This window comes from Podarcis melisellensis (assembly GCF_964234715.1).
Source record: "Podarcis melisellensis genome assembly, chromosome: 17".
Taxonomy (NCBI): domain Eukaryota; kingdom Metazoa; phylum Chordata; class Lepidosauria; order Squamata; family Lacertidae; genus Podarcis; species Podarcis melisellensis.
Window position 1 is genome coordinate 22,513,504 of NC_138534.1, and position 22,525 is coordinate 22,536,028.

A 22,525-nucleotide genomic window follows, 5' to 3' on the forward strand; every position below is an offset into this window, starting at 1 on the left:
AATTGAGACTCCCTATTAAGGTTTGGGGGGTGGACTTCTTGCCAGACACGCTTATGGCACGGTTGGGGAAAAACAATGGGAAACAGAGGCAAATAATGGAGAAAACCGATCACGGAAAAACAGAAAGGTAAGGCACAACTTCCCTGTCAGGGAACTGCCATCGGAGAGTCAGGTGGTGGAAGGACTCAAGGAGGCTAGGAGAGCCTCGGATGCGGAGGAAGGAACCAGTAGGGGGAGAGGGAGAGTTCCTGCAGAAACACAATCGGAGGAAGGGCTCCAAGATGTTTCCAGTGAGAATAGCGGGGAGGGCTCAGGACCTCCACTGGGGACGCCCACTCCACGGAAGAAGCTGTCACGTAGAGAATCTAGAAGAAGAGTCTCTGTCAAAGAACTCTTATGTTGGAGTAAATTCCGGAAACGCCCACTGACGGATTCTGCCAGCGATTGAGGTAGCCACGCGTCCATGGCTCCTCGGACTGGGAAAGTTTAGGAACTGATGGTAAAGCTTGGAGGCTTTAAACGCTTACGCACGAGCAGCCCCCTTTTCCCATTACATTCCCTGATAAAAGTCCTCTTCTCTGTTGGATCCACGTGGTCGCTTCCTCACAGCTAGGCACATAGAAGAGATGACTCGCAACACGACGACGAAGAGTGAGGCCGAGGAGGGGCTGGCGCTGCAGCATTTAGGCTGCTGTACACGCCCCCTCGGAGGCACCTGGTTGGGTGCCTGCTGATGGGTGTGGGCGCCAGCCAGGTGAGTGGAAGGCAGGGAACGCCCCCTGCTAGAGGCGGAGCTCGGCTCCTGCCCACAACCACTCCCCTCTCTTCCAGGAGGAGAGTCTTTATCACTGTTATTACTGTGGAATAGGAGATCCCTATTTTCACTGCAGAAATGTTGGAGGGCATGCAAGCACCCTTAATACCAAGTTTTACAGAACTTTTGTAGATTCTAAAGCATGCTTCTAGTGGAAACAGCTACAAAACCACAAGGTCTCCAGGTTGATAACATGTGACAGTGATTTTAAAATGTAAAACTGTCAGAATGATCTGAAGTTTCAGTCAGTGGCGTAATTATCTTGATGTTATGCAGCCAGCAGTCTGAAAGAATTAGTCACAGCACAACTTGCAAAGTGAGAGGGCGGCACACCGAGAAGAGGAAGAGGATTAATCTCTTGTGCAGTTTCTCCTTGCAAACCTGAGTGCTGAAGCTTTTCTTTGTAGCCACCCAATGGTGACATACGTATTACGGTCACAGTGTGGAAAAGCGGAACCACACCAGTTTATGGGGTGTGGGAAGCGAAGCCACCAAGATGTGATTTTGGAAAGTTGTTTGCAATCTTTTGATGGCAAGAGTGCCCAGAATACTTATATGTATACAAGGATGCATACAGAATGTGTGTGTGTTTAAAAAAGATATTTGGGGGGGGGGGAATACAAGCTTGATGGCCTACTTCTTGGGTTACAGGAGCATCCCAAGTGTATCTCAGAGTTTGTAAAGGCTTCTTGCCTACAGGTTATCCCTAGAGGAGCAGTTGTGTGTTTCAGCAAATCATTTTCCCTTTAGAATTCTTCTCCACCAAATCTTCAGAACTGACTTTCCCCCCTTTCTTGGTAAGAAGCCAAGATAGATGATAGATAGATAGATAGATAGATAGATAGATAGATAGATAGATAGATAGATAGATAGATGATAGATGGATGATAGATAGATGATAGATAGATGATAGATAGATAGATGATAGATAGATAGATGATAGATAGATAGATAGATAGATAGATAGATAGATAGATAGATAGATATAGATAGATAGATGATTGATAGATAGATAGATCAGTGGCGTAGCGTGGGTTGTCAGCACCCAGGGCAAGGCAAGTAATTTGCGCCCCCTAACCCATGGATTTGCGCCCCCTAACCCTAACCCCCAGATGTTGCGACTGGTGCGGCCGGCCCCCCCTGCACCCTCCACGCTACGCCACTGAGATATGATGTGATTTAAATGATCTAGCAGCTTTAGATCAGTGATTTAGATGCATCACATAAGAGGTAAAATGTATGAACAACCATGGAGGTTCAGCTAATGATTCTTTCTTAAAATGCAACAAACTTCACATACCGTATCGTTAAATCCTTTTATACAGTAGCTAGCTAAGGGCCAAACTAAACACAACACTGGGAGATCCATGATCAGCTCTCCTGATTTTTTTAAAAAATCTTATTTTTAAGATAAATATGGTCACGAGGGCTTTGAATTCGATCAGACTCATGACACTGGGAGACTGAGATTAACTATTACATCTGCATCATTTCATTTTTCTAATTAAAAAAATCCCCAAATGGAGTTGGATCTGCAAGTGCAATAGAGATATTTGTATGCTTACCTTCATAGGGCAAATAATGGTTTCAGGTGGGGGAGGGGGTGGGGGTGACTTAAATTGGGAAGATAGTGAAAAAGAATATACCCATGTTTGTATACCCATGATCTGATTTATGCTGCTACCCCACATCCACAGCTGCTTTTAATTCACTTTAAAAAGGGGGGGGGACCAAAAAGAAACTAGGAGCTCCAGTTATTGATCTCCTGGCATCCCATCATCTTTCACCTATGACTGAACTAGGGATATTGTGAGATTCTAATGAAAACAAAAACAGCAGCAAAAACTTATTTATTTGTCCAGAACGGAGACCAGACAAGCGAACATAATCAGTATTCCTCAGGAGTGCCAACTTAAATAAAATATTTTGGGGGCCCAGGTAAGCCCCATCCCACACAGTCAATCAAATGACATGGTGCACACACACCATTTGAATGGGAATGCCCATTAATTTTGTGGGGGCCCGGCCCACTCAAATATTTTACTGTGTGGGCCAAAGCCCCCAAATATGATATTACATTGATATTGCACACACACACACACACACACAATTTGCATTGTGTTTCCTTAGCATTGAAATAAATGGGGTGGGATAACGTAATGAGAATGAAATTTAGGTAATCAGTTATGGAAATTGCATAAGTTACATACTTTCACCAGAGTGGACAGTAAGATGATTAAGGTATTTGGTGGAAGATGAACTGCAGTGGAACAGAAACAGTGCTTCGTGTGATGAATACTAGCAGGAAGAGAAAATTCTGCCATCTTATACCCAAACCCCAAGGGTCATGGAATTTCATGGCTCCATTCTCTGTTGCTGAGGGCCATTGGTTTTCAGTGAGGGGTAGAAAATTTCACTGCTTTCCCTTTAGCAGTGGCCATGGTAACTTCTTTATACATCTATTTCCAAAATGTGAATTTTGTCACTGTTTCGTTTGACAGGAACAGCAACACTTCCCTCTGGGCGGTCCAAGCATAGCGCTCTTTCCCCAAAAAATGCACTGCATGCAGTGTTGTTCTGAGGAATTGTTTGGGACAAAATATTGTGACCGCCAATAGGTTTTTAATTGTGTGCTGATTTTAGTATGTATGTCTTAGCAGTTGTAGTGGTAGCATAATAGTGTTTTAAATCACATGAAGCACTTTGGGGGATAAGCAATTCAAGCATGGGAAAAGACAAATACTGTGCAAGGCTTAGAAATGCCATTTCCACTATCAAAAAATGAAAAAAAAGTGAAACTGGTGGTCTTGTTCTAATAGCCCAGGAAAAGGGTGCTTATACTTGTCAACAACAACAACAACAACAACAACCATTTTATTATTTATATGCCAATCATCTGACTGGGTTGCCCCAGCCACAATTTTTTTGTTCCATTTATAGATAAGGTCTGCAGCTTTTCCAAATAAAACAATTCTTCTCACACATTGGATATGAACCCTGCGAAAAACGGTGCTCTTCACAGCTACAGTCTGATAAAATTGGTTCTGATTAATAGGACTTACAACAATACTAAACAAATAATTGGACAGATAACAGGGTGATCCAAGAGCCCAACTTAAATCTTTTTTTATTTTTCTTTACTAGCTAAGCTCCCGGTGCGAGATGAGGTCTTGGCTTAAAATGCAGCATTCCTTCTATCAAACTATTAATCACTAAATGAACCATTATTGTGGAGGGACTTCGGTGCTGCACATTAGAGGATGTTTGTCACACTCTATTTAAAATGAAGTTATTGGTAGCCCTAGGGGAGCTGCTTTTCTGAACATCCTAATTGACAGATTTTGCCATTTAAGAGAGTACATTTTATGCATTAAACTCAGCATCATATTACATGGTGAAAGCATTTCATTAAAAATGTGTGGTGTTTTTAGTATGGAATATGAAATAAGATATTCTTCCAGAGGATATGGGTATGGTGCTCTGTGTGTTTTACAGGAAAGTTATTCCCTAGTTCTGCTGGATCTCTCAGTGGCTTTTGATACCATCAACCATGGTATTCTTCTGGACTGATTAGGGAAATTGGGAGCTGGGAGCACTGTTATGCAGTGGCTCTGCTCCTTCCTCTTGGGCCGTGTACAGAAAGTGGTGTTGGGTGATGAGTGTTCAGACCCCTGGGAGCTCAACTAATTCAAAGTTCTGGTTTTCCTCTACCCCATTCATCGTAATGGTAAATTTAAAAAGATAACATTACTCCCCCCCCCCCCCCTGTTCACAGAAGTGGATGAAATCTGCAGGTATGGCAGCCCTTGAAGAAGCAAATAAATCCAGGAATATTGATGCAGGCTGCCCTTGAAGTTTGATTTGCTATAAACAAAAGATGACGTCATATTTTGGTCTGATTGAAACCCATGACTCTTAAGACATTGGGTCTGAAGTTTGACTATCTTAATTTGGATCCAACCCAATTTATCCTGAAAACAATTTTTGTGGGGTTGTGGGGTTTTTTTGCATTTAATGTTTATATTCATTTCTTTCAAGCTTTGAAAACTCACAACCGTGCAGAGTAAATCAAAATAAACACACAAGCATGTTAAAAGGCACATTAGCCCACTAGCTTCTGAAGTGAAGCAGGTTTAGGACCGGTCAGCACCTGTATTATTGATTACCTAGAAACCACATATACTCCAGCTTGAGTTAATGATGGGAAAATGCAGGATATAAATAGGGAAATAAATACATATGGTGTCAGTCAATTACACTATACAAAGAATTGTTTCGGTCTTGAGCAATAATCAGTCTAACTTAATGGAAAAGCACCTCCACATATTTCAGAGATTCCTTATTTAACCTTTACAAGCTGATTTTTCTCTCTCATACAGGCTATGCTTTGCTTAAGTAAATGACTTCAAATTAACCCATGCTAATGTATGCACACCCATGACTTAAACATTAAAGGGATTTGAAATATTATCTTCATTACATGCTGTTTTGTATCTTTTAAGTCATACATTGTTGAATCTTTATATGAGAAATATTCAGGCACAGCATTTATGTAAATGGAGTGGGTCTGGAGAAGCTAAATATAGGAAGAGAAAGCCCTGTCAGTATAATAATTTTAAACAAGGGGGTGACTGCTTCCTGCTTTTAAATATAAGAGGGCATGATTAATAAACTGATTAATTTGCCTCATTAGTTCTAAACCAATCTAATAATAGTAGTAGCTGGTGGTGCAAATGTGGGACCAGGATCCTTGCATAATTGGCTTTATCATCTACACGGTAATTAAGTCTGTGTCATTCCTTGTTCACCAGTGGAGATTTAAACAGGATAAAATAAGAACAAATATATTCAGTACGGAGCAGAGCTCTTTTATCAAAGATATGCAAAACCAAGAACTGCTTCTCTTACTGCATTCCAAAGCCACAGGTTCCTTACATGAACCACAATCACATTAGGCAGGGGTGAGGATCTTTGGGGAGGTGAATGTGGCCTCCCATCCCTCTCAATTCAGTCCTCAGATCTCTCTTGTGGGCCAGAGATCCCTCCTCAAGCCACACTCTTAACCATCCACACAGCCTTTCCCTGGCATGTGTCCTTGAACTGCGTTGGAGAAAATGATATTTTCATAAAACTGTATTATTTTGATTATTCCGTTTTCTTTTCTTTCTTTTTTTTAATATAATTTTTATTAGGTTTGTAATATTCAAAATTCAAATTGCAAATACATATTTCCATAAATCTAATGGACTCCCCCCATCTTCCGATCACTGCATTCTCTGTGAATCCAAAACCTCAGCAATTTGTTGACTTATTTTAAACTTAATAATATATCTTCCATTTTATCGTGATATCTGGTCTCTAAACATTTCAATCCAAATCCATTAATTTTTAGTTTCAACACAATAAAATTATTTCATTACACCACTTCTGTCTTGTCGTGCCTTATTTACCAATTCAAAAATTTACCGATACTGAAGCTGTACTTTCCTAGAAAGGAGCATTTTTTAACATTCATACAACTTATAATGCTTTTTCAAGTAGTCCTTGAATTTTCCCCAGACTTCCTCCGTTTCTTCTTCTCCCGAGTCTCGAATTCTGCCAGTCATTTCAGCCAGTTCCATATAGTCCATCAGCTGCGTCTGCCATTCTTCCAGTGTGGGTAGGTTTTGTGTCTTCCAGTGCTTTGCCATCAAGATCCTTGCTGCTGTAGTAGCGTACATAAAGAAAATTCTATCTTTCTTGGCCACCCTCTGGTCTACCATGCCCAGGAGGAAGGCCTCCGGTTTCTTGGGTACGGTAAATCTAAACACCTTTTTTAGTTCATTATGTATCATCTCCCAAAAGGCCTTCACCTTCGGGCAGGTCCACCAGAGGTGTAGAAATGTCCCTTCCTCCTCTTTACATTTCCAACATTTATTATCAGACAGGTGATATATCTTTGCAAGCTTGACTGGGGTCATGTACCACCGGTATGTCATTTTCATAATATTTTCCTTCAAGGCACTACATGCCGTGAATTTCATTCCGGTGTTCCATAACCTTTCCCAGTCTTCAAACAGAATGTTATGCCCCAAGTCCTGCGCCCACTTTACCATGGAGGATTTAACAATCTCATCCTGTGTATTCCATTTAAGCAGCAAGTTGTACATTCTCGAAATTAGCTTAGATTTTGGCTCAAGCAACTCTGTCTCTAGTTTCGATTTTTCCTCCTGAAAACCCACTTTTTTGTCCGCTTTAAAAACTTCCTGAATTTGGGCATAATGCAACCAATCTCGCACCTTGTTTTTTAACTTTTCCATACTCTGCAACCTCCATTTATCTCCAATTTTTTCAATTATTTCCCAGTATTTAGGCCAGTGGGCCTCCATATTGAGTCTTTTACGTGCTTTGGCCTCCATCGGTGAGAGCCACCTCGGAGTTTTACTCTCCAATAAGTCTTTATATTTTGACCAGACCATAAAAATTGCCCTTCTGACAATTGTCCTTAAACAAATTCAAATTTTTGGAGGTCAGGTACACCCCTAAGTACTTTACTTTTTTAACCACATTTAGTTCTGTTTCTTTTCTGAACTCCTCTATTTCAGTAGTTGTCAAGTTTTTTGCTAAAACTTTAGTTTTTTGTTTATTCAGCTTGAATCCCGCCACCCGACCAAAGTCAGAAATTAATTCTAACGCTCTTTTAGTACTAGAGGCTGGCTCCTGTAGTGTTAATACCAAGTCATCTGCAAATGCTTTCAGTTTATATTGTTTCTCTCCGACCACAATTCCCTGTGCCAACCGGTCATTTCTAATCATGTTCAATAGCACCTCCAGGACTGAAATAAACAGCAGAGGAGATAGAGGGCACCCCTGTCGTGTCCCTTTTTCAATTTTGAACTCCTCTGTCACCACGTTGTTTACTATCAATTTAGCTTTTTGTTCTGAATAAATTGCTTCTATTCCATTTTCAAACCCCCGCCCTACTCCCATCCTTTCCAAATTTTTCTTCATAAACATCCAAGAAATGTTGTCAAAGGCTTTCTCCGCATCAATAAAAATCAACACCGCTCTTGTATTTGAGTTAGTCTGTAAAAATTCCAAAATGTCAATGATGTTTCTTGTATTGTCAAATAAATGTCTGCCAGGGAGAAAGCCTGCTTGGTCCTTATGAATCACTTCGTTTAATACTTTCTTAAACCTGCTTGCCAAAATGTCTGCAAAAATTTTGTAATCCACATTTAGGAGTGAGATAGGACGGTAGTTTTTAAGTTGAGTTTTTTCAGTTTCTGATTTTGGTATCAACGTGATGAAAGCTTCTTTCCACGTTTCCGGTGCCTTCCTCCCCTCCATAATCTGGTTGCAAACTTCCAACAATGGTTGTATCAATGAGTCCTTCAATGCCTTATAATATTTGGAAGTAAGTCCATCAGGTCCCGGAGACTTGCCCAGTTGGAGGTTCTGAATGGCGCATTCAATTTCCTGGATTGTAATATTACAGTTCAGGGTTGCTCTCATTTCCTGGGGTATTTTTTGTAATCCATTAGTTGTGACAAATTGGTCCACCTCCGAGCCTTTTTGTGGCCTTTGTGAATAAAGTTCTTTGAAATATCTCTGGAAACACTTTCTAATTTCCTCGGGTTTCTGAACCATTCTCCCTTCAATCTCTAGGTTTGTAACAGTGTTAAGCTTTTGTCTCTTTTTCAGCTGCCAAGCCAACAACTTCCCGCACTTATTAGCAGATTCAAAGGATCTTTGTTTCATTTGTTTAATTTTCCATTCCACCTCTTGATTTATCAGTTTCGAATATTGTGCCTGGAAAAACTTCACTTCTCTCAATACTTCCTTTGATTTAGGCCTGGATCTCAGTTTTTTCTCTCCTTCTCTTATTTTCTCCAAAATCTTCTCCTTCTTTTCATTCCAGAGCCTTTTTTTAATCGTGTTCTGCTGTATTAGAAACCCTCTCATAACTGCTTTACTTGCGTCCCAGATTGTTCTTTTTTCCACATTTGTCTTTAAGTTTATTTCAAAATAGTCCTTTAAAACTTTTTGGGCCTTCTTAACAATCTCCTGATCTCTTAACAAAGCGTCGTTCATTCTCCATCTGAAAGATCCGGTTGTATTTAATCTCAGTTCCATTCTCAAAGCGTTGTGGTCGGAGCAGGTTTTTGGGCAGATTTCCACTTTTCTGGTCTTAGGTGCCAGCCCTCTAGTTATCCATATTTGGTCGATTCGCGTCCATGTCATGTGGGCCTCAGAAAAGAAAGTTCCTTCTTTCCCTAGAGGGTTCTTGATCCTCCATATATCAATCAAATCCAAATTGTCAGTCATTTCGAAAAAGGTTTTTGGTAGTCTGCCGTCTTTCGTTATATTAGCACTTTGCGACTTATCCATATTCACTGAGGCGACACCGTTCATATCTCCCAACATGATAATGTTGTTGTAATCCAAATAGTCCAGCATAGTCTCATGCAGCTTCTTGAAAAATTCCGATTTTCCATCATTTGGGGCGTATATTCCTAGAATTAAAAACTTTTCTCCTTGTGTCTGAATTTCAATTGCCAAAATTCTACCCTGTTCATCTTTGAATACGAATTTTGGTGACAAGTTCTCCTTTGCATATATCACCACTCCTCTTTTTTTAACTTTGTCCGATGAGATAAATTCTTGGCCTAGCCTTTTGTTAATTAACACTTTTCTGTGGAGTCTTGTCACATGTGTTTCTTGCAGGCAAATAATGTCCAATTGTTCTTTTTTTAAAATATGAAATACTTTTCTCCGTTTTTCTGGAGAATTCCCGCCATTTATGTTCCAGCTAAGAAGCTGTAGAGACATCCTGGTCTACTTCTTAGATATCACAGTTGGGTATCTAATTTGTCCTCCGTTCCCGAAGGCTGTGGTGCCGGTCCGCCTCCAGATGGTACGGGTCTTGGTGGTGATCCCGGTGGTGGAGGCCAAGAATCTGCAGCTCTCTTTTGGAGGTCCTCCTCGTTGTCGTGTAGGAACTTCTGGTGGTCCTCTGGTGTTTTAATTCTTACCTTCTTTCCTTTATAAGTGAATGATAGGCCTTGAGGAAATTCCCACCTGTAAGGGATTGCGTTGTACCTTAACAATTTGGCCAAGTCTGTATATGAGGCTCTAAGGTCCAACAGATATTTAGGAATATCTCTATAAATTTCTGCCCTTTTGCCTTCAACTTCCAGAGATTTTTTAAAATGATGGCCTAGTATCTTGTCTCTTTCCTCTTTTGTTCTCAAACAAACCAAACAGTCTCTGGACTTGTCTTTCTTAACCGATCTTCCCAATCTGAAGGCCGTCACAATTTTAAAGTCTTTATCTTCCTCAACCCCCCAAAATTTAGAAAACAACTGCGTCAAAAATTCCTCTAGGTTGCCCTGCTCCAGCTCTGGGACGGCCCTCAGGCTAAGATTACATTCCTTACTTTTCAGTTCCACCATTGACAGGTAGGCTTGCTGTTCTCCTACCTGTCTTTTCAGAGGTCTTACTTCCCCTTTGATCTCCTCCACCTTTTTGCACGCTTGCTCAGCTTTTTGATTGGCTTCCGCAGCTAATTTGTAGTTCTCCGCCGTAGCTCCTTGCAGTTTCTCAATGGCCTGAGTATGCTGGGAAACCTGATCTGTTAACTTACTGATAGTAGATGTAGCTCTGTCAATTTTAGATGACTGATCGTCCACCTTCTTATTCAAAAGTGCCAGTTGTTCCAAAATTTGTTTCAAGACTGGATCAGTTCCTCCAGTTGCCATATCTTCTGTTGCAAGCGTTTCAACTTCTTCCTCCTGCGCCGTCAGCACAGTCGGTACCGAGGATCTGCGTTGATGAGTCAACGTTGTTTGAACAAGCTGCCCAGCTCTCTTATCTTTTTTCTTTTCTTTAGCTTCCTCAGCTAAAGCTTCCTTGGCTTTAGATGCTCTTGTTTTCCCTGAGCCACTCATTCCCCAGCTGCCTCTGTTCAAGGTCAAATAGTCTTTCAATCCATGAGAAAGGCAAGTCCAGAATGTAAACAATTAAACCACAAAAAATCCCAATAAGGTACAGTTCCCAGACCTCTATGCCTCCGCAAATCCACTAGGTGGGGCTTTCATAAGAAAGAAAGTTTCTTTTCCTCCATCAAAGTTCCTATTTCAACTTTTGTAGTCCCCAAGTTCAAAAAGGAGGCTTTCAGATAGTTCTGTTTCAAAGTAGTGCCACAAGGTAACGGAAAGGTTCCAATATCAGTATTAAAGCGATAGTGTATCCATCAATGCAACAATTTGTACTTAAGAGAAAGTTTCAGCAGCCTGACAGTACTCCTTTGCAACACTGGCAGTCCGATAGCTCGGTTATCCCCTTCAATTCCACTTCACAATAGGGGGAAGATTCCTTAGCGCAATGAACCAACAGATTTACTCCTTCAATCTTTTTAATTTCTAGAAGAACACAGTCTGTTAATGCCCCTTCATACTAATTTCAAAGTCTCTTTTGAGCGCTTCAGCCCACATCGGGCTCTTTGCTTTGCTCTGATTAGCAGGACCGGAAGGCGGACTTCCTGTTACTCGCCTCCCGTTTTCAGCCGAATTAAACAAATTTAAATCAATCTTTAGTCAATCTTTAATACCCCTTACTCACGGGTAAATTGCAGCCAATTCCGATGATTTTCAAGAAGAAAGGTCGACGCTCATCAGCAACAGCAGCGCGGCTTCACTTCCGCGAAAAGAGCGATGAACTCACAGCGCCGCTCCCCCGTTCACGTTCCGGAGCCTCTTACGAGGTCCCTTCCTCGTTTCTGGGGGGGCTTCTGGCACCCGCCGAGTCCCACGGCCACAGGCTCGCTCTGCCTACGGTTTGTCTTAATGGGTCTCCGCTTTGCCGCAGCGGACGACCCTTTTTCGCGGAGCCCCTCTTCACACAGTAAAGAGGACCGCCATTGCCGTTTTGCGCCGCCTCCGGAAGTCCTATTCCATTTTCTTTTCAGTCTGTGGCCTAGCTTAACTAAAGGGGCCTGCAGCTGCCTTTTACAGCACAAAACTAGCTGCTTTTAGGTACTGTACATAGCAAATGGAACACCGAAAATAATAACTTGTTAGGCTCTATGGTGGCCATTGTAAGCCTGAAAAGAGAATCAGATGGGCATGACAATTGTGATTAATCTTGAATTGTTTTGCAGACAGATGTAAGAGGACATTGGAAGACATTTAATAAACAGGAAAAATGGTTATATGTAATCACATGATATTATGATGAGGGCTGATCTGAAGACCAAATGATTTTGATTGGTTCAACATGATGACATTCGGTTGCATCTATTAAGATTGTTGTGATCCTTTGACTGGTGAAATTAAATGACATGTGTAATCTGGAAGGGTATAGAAAACATTGTTTTGGATGTAGTTCTTTGCAGCCTCCTCCTCCTGAGACTGTCCTTATGCACATTTGTATTTCAATAAAGTCCTAGCTCTTCACCAGGAGCCTGGGTCCTTTTCTTTTGGGTTTCTGGGAGGTTAACTCCAATCTAGGAACCTCCTTCTAAATTTCTCCAACATGATGATGGAATGTGTTCTTGGACTATGATCTGTGTGCTTCTTGCTTGTCTAGATGGAAGACACAGTGTGTGGGTATTTGTGTAGAAAACCCTGACTTTTATGTAGCTGAAAGACAGCCTGCTCTACGAAGGCCTAAATGACACCAGTAGCTCCATCCACATTTTGTTACTGAACCTGCACAGTTTTTCTGCAGCTTTTGAAATGTTGCGGTAACATTGGTCGTGCCCCAAACTGACATGCGATCCCCAGGTGGTGTCTAGAGAAGAATTACACCCCTTGATCTGAAAAACCTTCCCTACCTCTCAAGTACGAAGACACCCATAATGCAATGTAAGGGTTAAATGCGTTAGGGAGGTACGGTATGCAATAACGGCAGCAAGGATACTCGTAGCCAAGATTTACCCACACTGGAAGAATGGCAGATGCAACTGATAGAATACATGGAACTGGCTGAGATGACTGGCAGAATCTGAGACCTGGAAGAAGAGAGGGTTGAAGAAGATTGGAAGAAATTCAAGATTTACTTGCAGAAACATTGTAATTTGGCTGAATGTTAAGAAGGATGCTAGATCTTAAACAATTTGGCACCACTAAATTAGATGGAGTTATGAATATAAGTAAGATTTAGGGGGGAAATTTTTTCTTTTTTGGATAATTATTGGATTATTCTTAAAACTCTAGGGATCTGAACATAGGGCATCTGAAATTAGAGAAACAATAAGAGAAAGTTAGATATGAAGATTGGAAGCAAGGTGATAAATTGCTGGGAAATACTATTGGGATGAAAATGGGAGCGGGAGATGTGAGGGAGTCCAAAGAAGCTATGAAACTATGTCAAGAGATATGTGATATTGTTTATTTTTCTGTATTGTATTTAAAAATGCCAATAAATATTTTTTTAAAAAATAAAAATAAATAAATAAATGCGTTAGGGAGGTACGGTTACCAGGTTACCAAATGTTTTGTCTTCTACCTGTAGCATTTGGAATCAGCCCAATCTGATTCAGGTGTGCTTTGTGTCATTCCAGTTTGATTTGTTACACAGTTCCTAATGTGATTTCTGAAAGCCAACGCTCAGTTTCACCTCTATATGCAAATTTTTTAAAAAAGAAAGACATCACCGTCCCCAGTGCTTTCTTGCCTGCAAAGGAAACTAAAAGCTGCTAGCAGTACCCACAAAATGTCCCTCTGCCTGGGGAATTGGGGAGTGTGTAACAATCTGCATTCTTGATATGAAACCACCAAATCTTCCAAGTTTTAGTGAAGCCCGCAGAGTTGATTTCACACCCTGTTCATATTTTCTGAGGTTTGCAAAATGAACACTTCCCTAAATAACCACACTTAACTCTGTTACAAGGAAATATAAAAATAGCCATGGGGCTATTGGCCATTATAATGAGAAGTTATTGTGGAGAAGAAGCTGGCTGAAGAAGCTCGGTGCCCTGTCTTAAGCCTTGCTGTGGCATATTATTAATAGCTTTGGATCCAGCCTGCACGGTTCCATAATGGAGTACACTTAAGGATATTATGGTCATGAATGACACTCAGCTGGGTAATGATCAGTCCGATGCATGTTCTGGGCAACTCTGGAAAACATGGATTTTAAGCCGATTTAAGTCCCATTGATTTTTATTTAAGGAGAAGTAAAATCCGTGTACTCTGACTTAACTAGTATGTGGGTCACAGCTTCTGTCACCTGCATATGCTGGGTTAGCTTCCTTATGACAACCTTAGCAGTACAGTAGCTGAGCAGAATTGAATCTGACATGCTGAACAACACAGAGAGTTTGGAAGTGGCAGGGCAGGAGCAGCTGTGCTGGAAAAGGCAATTCATCCTCCTGAACACACTCTTCGCTGAACATTTACACCCGAGGAGCCTCATTAGCATGAATCTGGCTCCTCTGCTGTGAATTTTATCAGGGATTGTCATTTCACAAGCGGGGAAACATTTCTGTAGTAGCATAATACTCCCTGGGTCACTGTTTTAATTGAGAGCTATTAAAAATATCAATATTTGGAAATATGAGGTCTCAAACTTTTTGGCTGCATGTACCTACCTCAGTTTCCAGTAAAAGCAATCTACCCAGTACTGATTACGTGGGCAACGGATGACTTTTCTGTAGGCCTGTTTCATGTAGTTTACAGCATGCAATAGTTCTTGTGAAGCTTCAATGCCAATGAATCTTTCATGAAGAAGTGCATTCGTGGAAAACAGCAGCAGCAGCAATATCTGTAGATTTCCGAGGAGTTATCATAACCTATCTCTGAGCATCCAGCTTTGGTGCTCATTACTTCCCATCATGGCAACAATGTTCAACTCTACCATGGCATGGAAGACCATGGAAAAGCAACTGCATTTGAATATGAAATGTATGAGGAGTAATGATGCATTTACTAATTTATTATGGATCTGGACTGTGTTAGTGCTGGTTACAGACCCCCCCAAGTGTCCCTATTTTCCAGGTACAGCCCCAGATTCACAGAAGCCACCCTGGTTTCTGATTTGATCCAAGAATGTCCCGCTTTTCCTTACGACATTCCTATTTTCATTGGAGAAATGTTGGAGGGTATGGAATAGGCTTTCCATATTTTCATTGGAGAAATATTGGCAGGTATGGTATCAAAATGTAGTTCCAGCATATAGGAAGCCCTAGATTACCATTTCTATAAAATTGTTTTGATGAGATCAGTTTTGATTTTGTACTAACAAGGATTCAATAAGGGAAGAACCTTTGAATCCATTTCCCACTTTACTAAGAAACTTCTATCAAAATATAAAACAGTTTAAAGTAAGCAGTAATAGTTCTTAAACATTTCCTGCTACAAAGTTTATCTCTCAAGATTTTGAAAGGAGAAGATTTTATCTAAATCCAACTCTTACCAACTCTGTTATCAAAGCTGTTCAGCTAACAGGTATACAGAGAAGGGGTTTCAAATGACAGAAAGCCATTTCCCTTAGAAATCACCATCCTTTTAGACAGTTTCTAAGACTAACTTCATGTGAAAATAATAACTCAATGGTCCCATAAAATTGGTATAATAGATAATTGGTTCTGGAGATTCAAAGGAGGCTTACACCTACTTACTCAATTATTATCTTTATATAAGAGATAAAACATAAGGAGACGTGTATATTTCTTTTAAATTTAAGAATTGCTCTTGATAGATAAGTTATAATTAAATCACTGTCTTCTAATCATAGCCTACATTCAGCTGTGAATGGAATGACGGGGTGACAAAACACTAAAAGTCCATCCTTTTGCTTCCTTCAAAAAGAATTCTTTCAAGAATACTGTACAACTTTTCATCACTTTATTTATTATCCAAGTTACATATTGTTTTCATGGAAGTGAGAGACAACAAGGCGCTTCGGGATAGTGGGTAAGGAAGCACGGCATCACAATCAGGAACAGGCGGAGGTTCAGGACTTCTCTGGTTATCTGCCCAAATGTTCTTTGCACCTCAGTATAGTGTCACACACCTTCTTGAGGTCTGAAAAGTATTCCATGGACAGTGCCAGATTAAACCCTGTGGAGGTCCCTAGGCAGTCAATTTTTTGGGGAAACCCTTTGTGTGCATACTGTAGTGGGATAACATTGAACTAAGAGAGCTTGATTGTAATCTTCTTTGAAGATCAAATCAATATTATTTTGGTCCATTGCTGTGGGGGCCCTAAAAGATATGGGGCCTATTCTGCCTATTTGGTAATCTGGCTCCACAATACGGAAGGCCATTGAAAGAGTCTTCTTCTCTTTCATCCTCCGCACCTTTCATTTCCCCAATTTCTTCAGGTTGCTTGTCCTTTCCAGCTTCTCAGGTATAGGCCACCTACAGCCTCACATCTTTACTTGTTGCGTCCTCTCTTGATCTCACCATGGACTTTGATTGAGCACTCTGCTGTTCCCTTACACCTATTGCGTCCTTGCCTCATCAATAGCCTGCTTGATGTAGAGCAGGCATGGCCAAACTTGGCCCTCCAGCTGTTTTGGGACTACAATTCCCATCATCCCTGACCACTGGTCCTGTTAGCTAGGGGTGATGGGAGTTGTAGTTCCAAAACAGCTGGAGGGCCAAGTTTGGCCATGCCTGGTGTAGAGGATCTCAAAGAAACCCAGAAGGCTAACTCATGCCTGAGTCAGACCCATGGTCCATCTAGGTCAGCAGTGTTTTGAATAGCTGGATGCATTTACTGAACACATTTCCATGGAATTAACAAACAAACAAACACAGTAATCAGAAGAGTATGAAGCAGTTGCTTCCATGTTTGATGCCAGGAAACCTGGCTATTTAAAATGCACATACTATTTCAGATTTGGAGTGCAGAATATACATACACTACTTCTGAATGGTATGTGTTACTCAGACTTCAAAACTTGGTGCCTTCCTAGGAATTTTTCCACTTGGCAAATTGGCACCGACCATTTGGTTTTAGCCTGCATCATAGCAATCGTCATAACTTTCTGAGGTTAGGCATTGGGTAAGCCTTAGTCATGGCTGGAGGAAAGGTTGCAGCTTCTACCTGCCCCTCCTTGGTTCAGGGTATCCTAAAGGGATCCGTGAGGAGTTGCTTCTGTTTGACACCCAGATGGGGCCTAAGGCCATGGAACTACTCCAGTGGGGACCTTTGGGGGGCCCCCTATTTGATGTAGGTCATACCCTCCCCTCAAGTTGCAGTTTACCCTGAGATGCACTCCCAGCAGATGGGCTGGAGTTAATTAAATGGCTTTACCCAGTACTTAGGCCTAACCTTTCACATCTGTATCCAATAAACTTGGGGACTTTTGAACCCCAAAACCGTATGCTGCTGTCTTGTCTGGTTATTTCATTAGATAGGGAGTAAAGCAACAAGCGATGAAGCAAGCTGAGTTGACATTCTGCCAAGAAGAAGTTTGAGGAGAGAAGGTGCAAAAAAACAAAAAAAACAAAAAAACAACCCTCGTGACTTTCTTTTAAAAAGGGTCCCTTGAGCACATTCTTGTCCCCTCCTTCCATTTGGACATTATTGTCCCGTTCGTGAGCCTGAAGAAATTCCTTTACTTTAAAATAAGTTAAAATTAAAAACAAATAAAAAGAGGAAATGTATTTATTTTAAGAACAGAAATCTTTCCACCTGTGTAGCTCTGCCTATTTTCTGCCATTTTTCCTTTAGATTAAGATAGCTTCGCAGACCAAAGAATTCACACGCGGCATTACTGACCTCCTGATAAATCTGTAGACAAACTGATTATTCTCTGCTCAATGCCGAGACGTGCACAGATTGGGAAAGTGCACTGCTGACTTAAAGAAAGAAGGAAGTTGCTCCTTGTTGCATATTTTAGCCCCTGGAACTCTTGAAAAGTACACTTGGCCCAGCTCAAGCAAGCAACGGGGTGGGAACTGGTTCCTGTGTGACTCTGATGTCTTGGAAAAACAAGAAAAGCTCATTAAATAGTATCTCATTAGGAAAGACATAGATGCACAGCTTTAATCATCTCACTCTTTATGCTTGGAAATTTAACATGCTTCTGATGAGATATTATTCAGTTTGTAGTGTGTGCCATAGGCAGGATGTGGGTATGCACAAACATTCAGTCTGTTTTGCATTGGACATAGCACAACTTCCAGGGACAGAAGGCAACAAACATGTTAATCCTCACTCAAAGTGGAATTTTTAAAAAAACAAAATCTTTGTTTCCTAGAATGATAAGGATTTTCTAAGTGCAAATTTATTCCATATGGGTCTTGGTCAAAAAACCTCAGTGTGGAGGGATCATTTGAGTGAGCGTGATATATCTTAGCTCTTACTCCCAAATGCACCAATAGTGGAAGAGTTTATCAGTGCTAAGTTCTTTAGAACTGGAACTGTCTTTATGATGTCTTTATGATGTTTTTTATCATTGATGTTCTGTAACGTGTTATTAACATTGCACACCACCCTGGAATCTTCTGATAAAGGGTGATATATAATTTGAAATGATAATGATGGCAAATATAATAATAATAATGATAATAATAATAATAATAATAATAATAATAATAATAATAATACAGTGAATGAAGTGCAGGATCCAAGCTTAGGAACCCCATAGAATAAAAAAATGTGGAGTCATTATTATTAGCATTATTATTTATTAAGTTATATATCGCCTTTCATCCAAGGATCACAGGGCAGTTTACAATATACAGCACAAAAATACACAAAGTAGTAACAAACAAAAACAAAACCATCCACACATCCAATGATGATTGCAGGGTCCAGGTCAGTTTATGTGGGGAGAAACGGTCTTTGAGGTATTGTGGTCCTGAGAAAGGGATACAAAGGTTCATCTAGTCCAAACCCCTGCAATCAATAGACTCCTTCACCGCGAAGAAATGTGCAAACAATACTCTCATGTTGCCTGTGATCTTCCAAGCTCCTCAATGCAAAGAACTTTCTGGTGGTAAGAGATGTTCAATAGTAAGATGGTCTCCTTCAAAAGGTGGTGGGCTCTCCTTCCTTGGAGGTATCTGAGCAGAGGTTGGATAGTCACCTGCAGGGCCGGATTTAGGTTTGATGAGGCCCTAATCTACTGAAGGTAATGGGGCCCTTTATATGTCCAGCTGTCCTTTGTCAACAACAAATTGTCACTTTTTTGTTGAATATATGCTATATGGTAATTTATGGACCTAATATGCATCTAAAGCCATTTGCACATAACAAAATATGTATTTTATCAAAGTAATTGTTGAACTGAAATAAAATTAAGAAGAAGTATATATTTTTGGGGGGTGGGCAAGAAAGTGGGGTCCTAAACTATAACTTGTTTAGCTTATACATAAATCTGGCACTGGTCCTCTGTCATGGATGCTTTAGTTGAGATTCCTGCATTGCGTGGACAAGCAGAGTCCCCTGAACCCTGGGCGGCCCTCCGTGTGGAATAACGACTCAAGACAACGTGCTATGGGGTTAAAATTGGCCACAACTTTATTATATTTCAGATGTGGGTAGACCTTGGCTCAGGCATTGGGTGTTTATCCCTCCCAGTCCCCCACCGGGGCTGCATGCGACAATGCAAAGTGCACCCCCCATTTAATGTGGGGAGCGGTCATTGCAGACAGCTGGATTAGATGACCCTTGTTCTCCCTTCCAACTCTACAATACTATGATTCTATGAAATTAGGTGGGCTCACCTTTAAAGGCAAACTGAATATAATTCTCCAATTATTACCCTTCTGTGTCTTTCAAAAATATCAATTTGTGCTCTTTCCAACACATTATTTCTAATCTTCAGCTGAAAGTTTTCATAAGTCAATGAATTTAACATCCATCAAAAACTGCATACCTCTACAGATGAGACAGTAGCAAGTGGTCAGCAGGCCACACAATACTCTGTTTTCTGTATGAGAATAATTGAACCTGATGATCAATTACATATAAAAACTTAGGATGCTAAACAAAGCAGTAGGTTGTCCATTGTCCAACACCTTGTTAACTTCAGAGGTCTGCAAAACCTTTGACAGAGTTAGAAATGAAACATGGTGGAAATTGGCTCATTAAACCTGCCTCATGCACTCATACTTGAAAGCTCGGACGAGGTGCATTTTTCTCAAAACTATTAAGCTGCTTGAAGGCATCATTAAGAAAAAGCTTTCTCCCAACGAACAAGTTCAATTAGAGATGGCCTGGCACAAGGTTTAAACTTATTAGGGCTTTCTTCATATGTGCATGATGCTGTGAGGATTAATCTTGCAACAGAAGAGCTGTGGTGACAAATGTAAGAAACCACAAAATGGGGGCACTTATTAGGCTCAAAAGGGAAAATCCAATTGGTATATTCCCTTTCTTAACCTTCCTAGCCCACTGAGGGATCAAGCCAAGCCCTGTAGATTAAAACAAAAAAACAAAGCCACCAGCAATTTCATATTTTAAATATTAACAAAAATGAACAGCAGAAGGTCAGAGGTTCTGTATGTAAAGGGTGCTAAAGAAACTCTGTTCCATAACCTGGTATAATACCCATATTATAATTGAATATGTTCTTTTTGCTTCACCGTAGCCCAGTCTTATGACCCCAGTGTGTGGTGGCTTCCACAAAATACCAAGGCCAGTATGTATGAAGTCTGAGGTCTAGCTGTGTGTGCTGAGGGGGTGGACGGCTACCACAATGTCTCGAGATTTGTGCAGGCTAACCTTTGGAAGGTGACTGCAGTGAGCCACAACTGAGCTCAGGGCAAAATTAAGACCTTTAGAGGCTATAACCACTTAGTTTTTTTTTGGTGCCCCCATATATACCTAATTCAAAATTCATCACATGATGATATAAACTTAGTCACTACCACCACCATGTGAACAAAAAGACACACTCACACTGTCCTAATAAATAAACTAAACCTAAAATAAACTTAACATAATCACACTGTTAAATGCACATGATAGTCAATTGCCATTCACTTTTTACATGATGCCATTTTACATGGTGCCAACTTGAATATAATATGGGGGCGGGGGCAAGTAAGTCATGTCTGACATAATAGATCACATGATATGGCACACACACACACACACACTGTTTGCAATGCCCCCTCAAATATTTTATTGGGGGGGGTGGAGGAAAACCCCTCAGACATGAAATTATCCCTGTCATGGTTAATGTTGAAGTCCCCCCAGAACATGTGAGGGTTAGAGAGGGGTTTGCAATAACCCCTTTGTCATGGTCAGATCCTTTCCTGGTGAGATGTGGTCTTACAGTCCCCAAGCAGCTGTGGTTGGGGACCCATTAAGATGATCCACCCTCAGATACTTCTGTAGCTATGGGCTTTGAGAGATTGCTGAGTGAGAGATTGGGGATTTTCCATTATGATGCTGCCAAGGCCCTAGTCTTCCTATGGAATGGCAAGATGCAGTAAGAGTCAGATGAGCAGGGAATTATAATCATCATCATCATCATCATCATCATCAGTGTGATCACTCCACTGTGCAGCCTCTCTGAGGCATTGGATCCTGCATGGATTGCTATCATTATCAATATTATTTCTTATCAGATCTTCACCATAAGATCCAAAGGTTGAGTTACAGAAATTTAAAACTCAGTATTAAAAACTGTTTACAATTCTTATAATCGGAATTATATTGTATTGTTGTAAACTGCCATAGGATTGATGATGAAGAGGGCTATAGAAATGAAGTAAAAATAAACAGTAAACAATAAATAAATAGTCCGCCACCAGCACTGGAAGAGGCTGGCAAAATTGAAGATTAGTAAGTCCACCTTGTAAGTTTATTGGCAAAGCTAAGATTTTAACTGCAATATCTCAAGGACTGCAATACCTCAAGGACTTTCCCCATATGAACTGACCCAGACATTGCAATTTAAGACCTTTCTTCATGTGCCTCCTCCTTGAGAGGTCCAGAGGGTGGCAACATGAGAACGAGCCTTTTCTACGATGGCTCATTCATTACATATCTTCAAACACCAGGCAAAAACCTTCTTCTCCCAAACCTTCAGCTAATCTGTGCCCTTTTAAACTCTCTCTCTCTCTCTCTCTCTCTCTCTCTCTCTCTCTCTCTGTGTGTTATAGTTTTTGTTTGCTACTACGTTGTGTTTTTACACTGTTAACCACCCTATTATCCCAAGGTGAAAGGGGGTAGAAATAATAATAAATACATAAAAATGGAATAAACATAAAATGTGAACTTCTGGCTGAGCTGATAAGCAATTGAGCACCTTTCTGGGATCAAGGGTCAACATAATGACACCAGTAAGCATGAAGAAAACTAAGGGATTCTGCTGATTCTTCTAACTGGTCTTTCTGCTCTTCTCTATGAGCATCCCAATAAATAATAATAATTAATAATAATATTACTACTACTACTACTACTACTACTACTACTACTAATAATAAAATTACGGTATACCCCACCCTTCCCAGACACAGCTGGGCTCAGGGCGGCTAACACCAGTAAAATTACAATAAAAACATAATAGGGGAGGAAAAAACCAACAATTTAAAATACAGGTTAAAAATACAATTTAAAATACAACCTCATTTTAATAATAGCCCATAGTCCAACAGGGCTATGTTCCATTTTCTCTCCATGGTCTGGTTTTCTGTACTTATGGAGACTGAGTGATAGTTAAACAATAAAATGCTTCCTATTATGTATTTGAGTTAATAACTCTGCTTCTGAGATCTTCCTTGACTCAAATCCTTTGCTGCTTTTATTATAAACATTTTC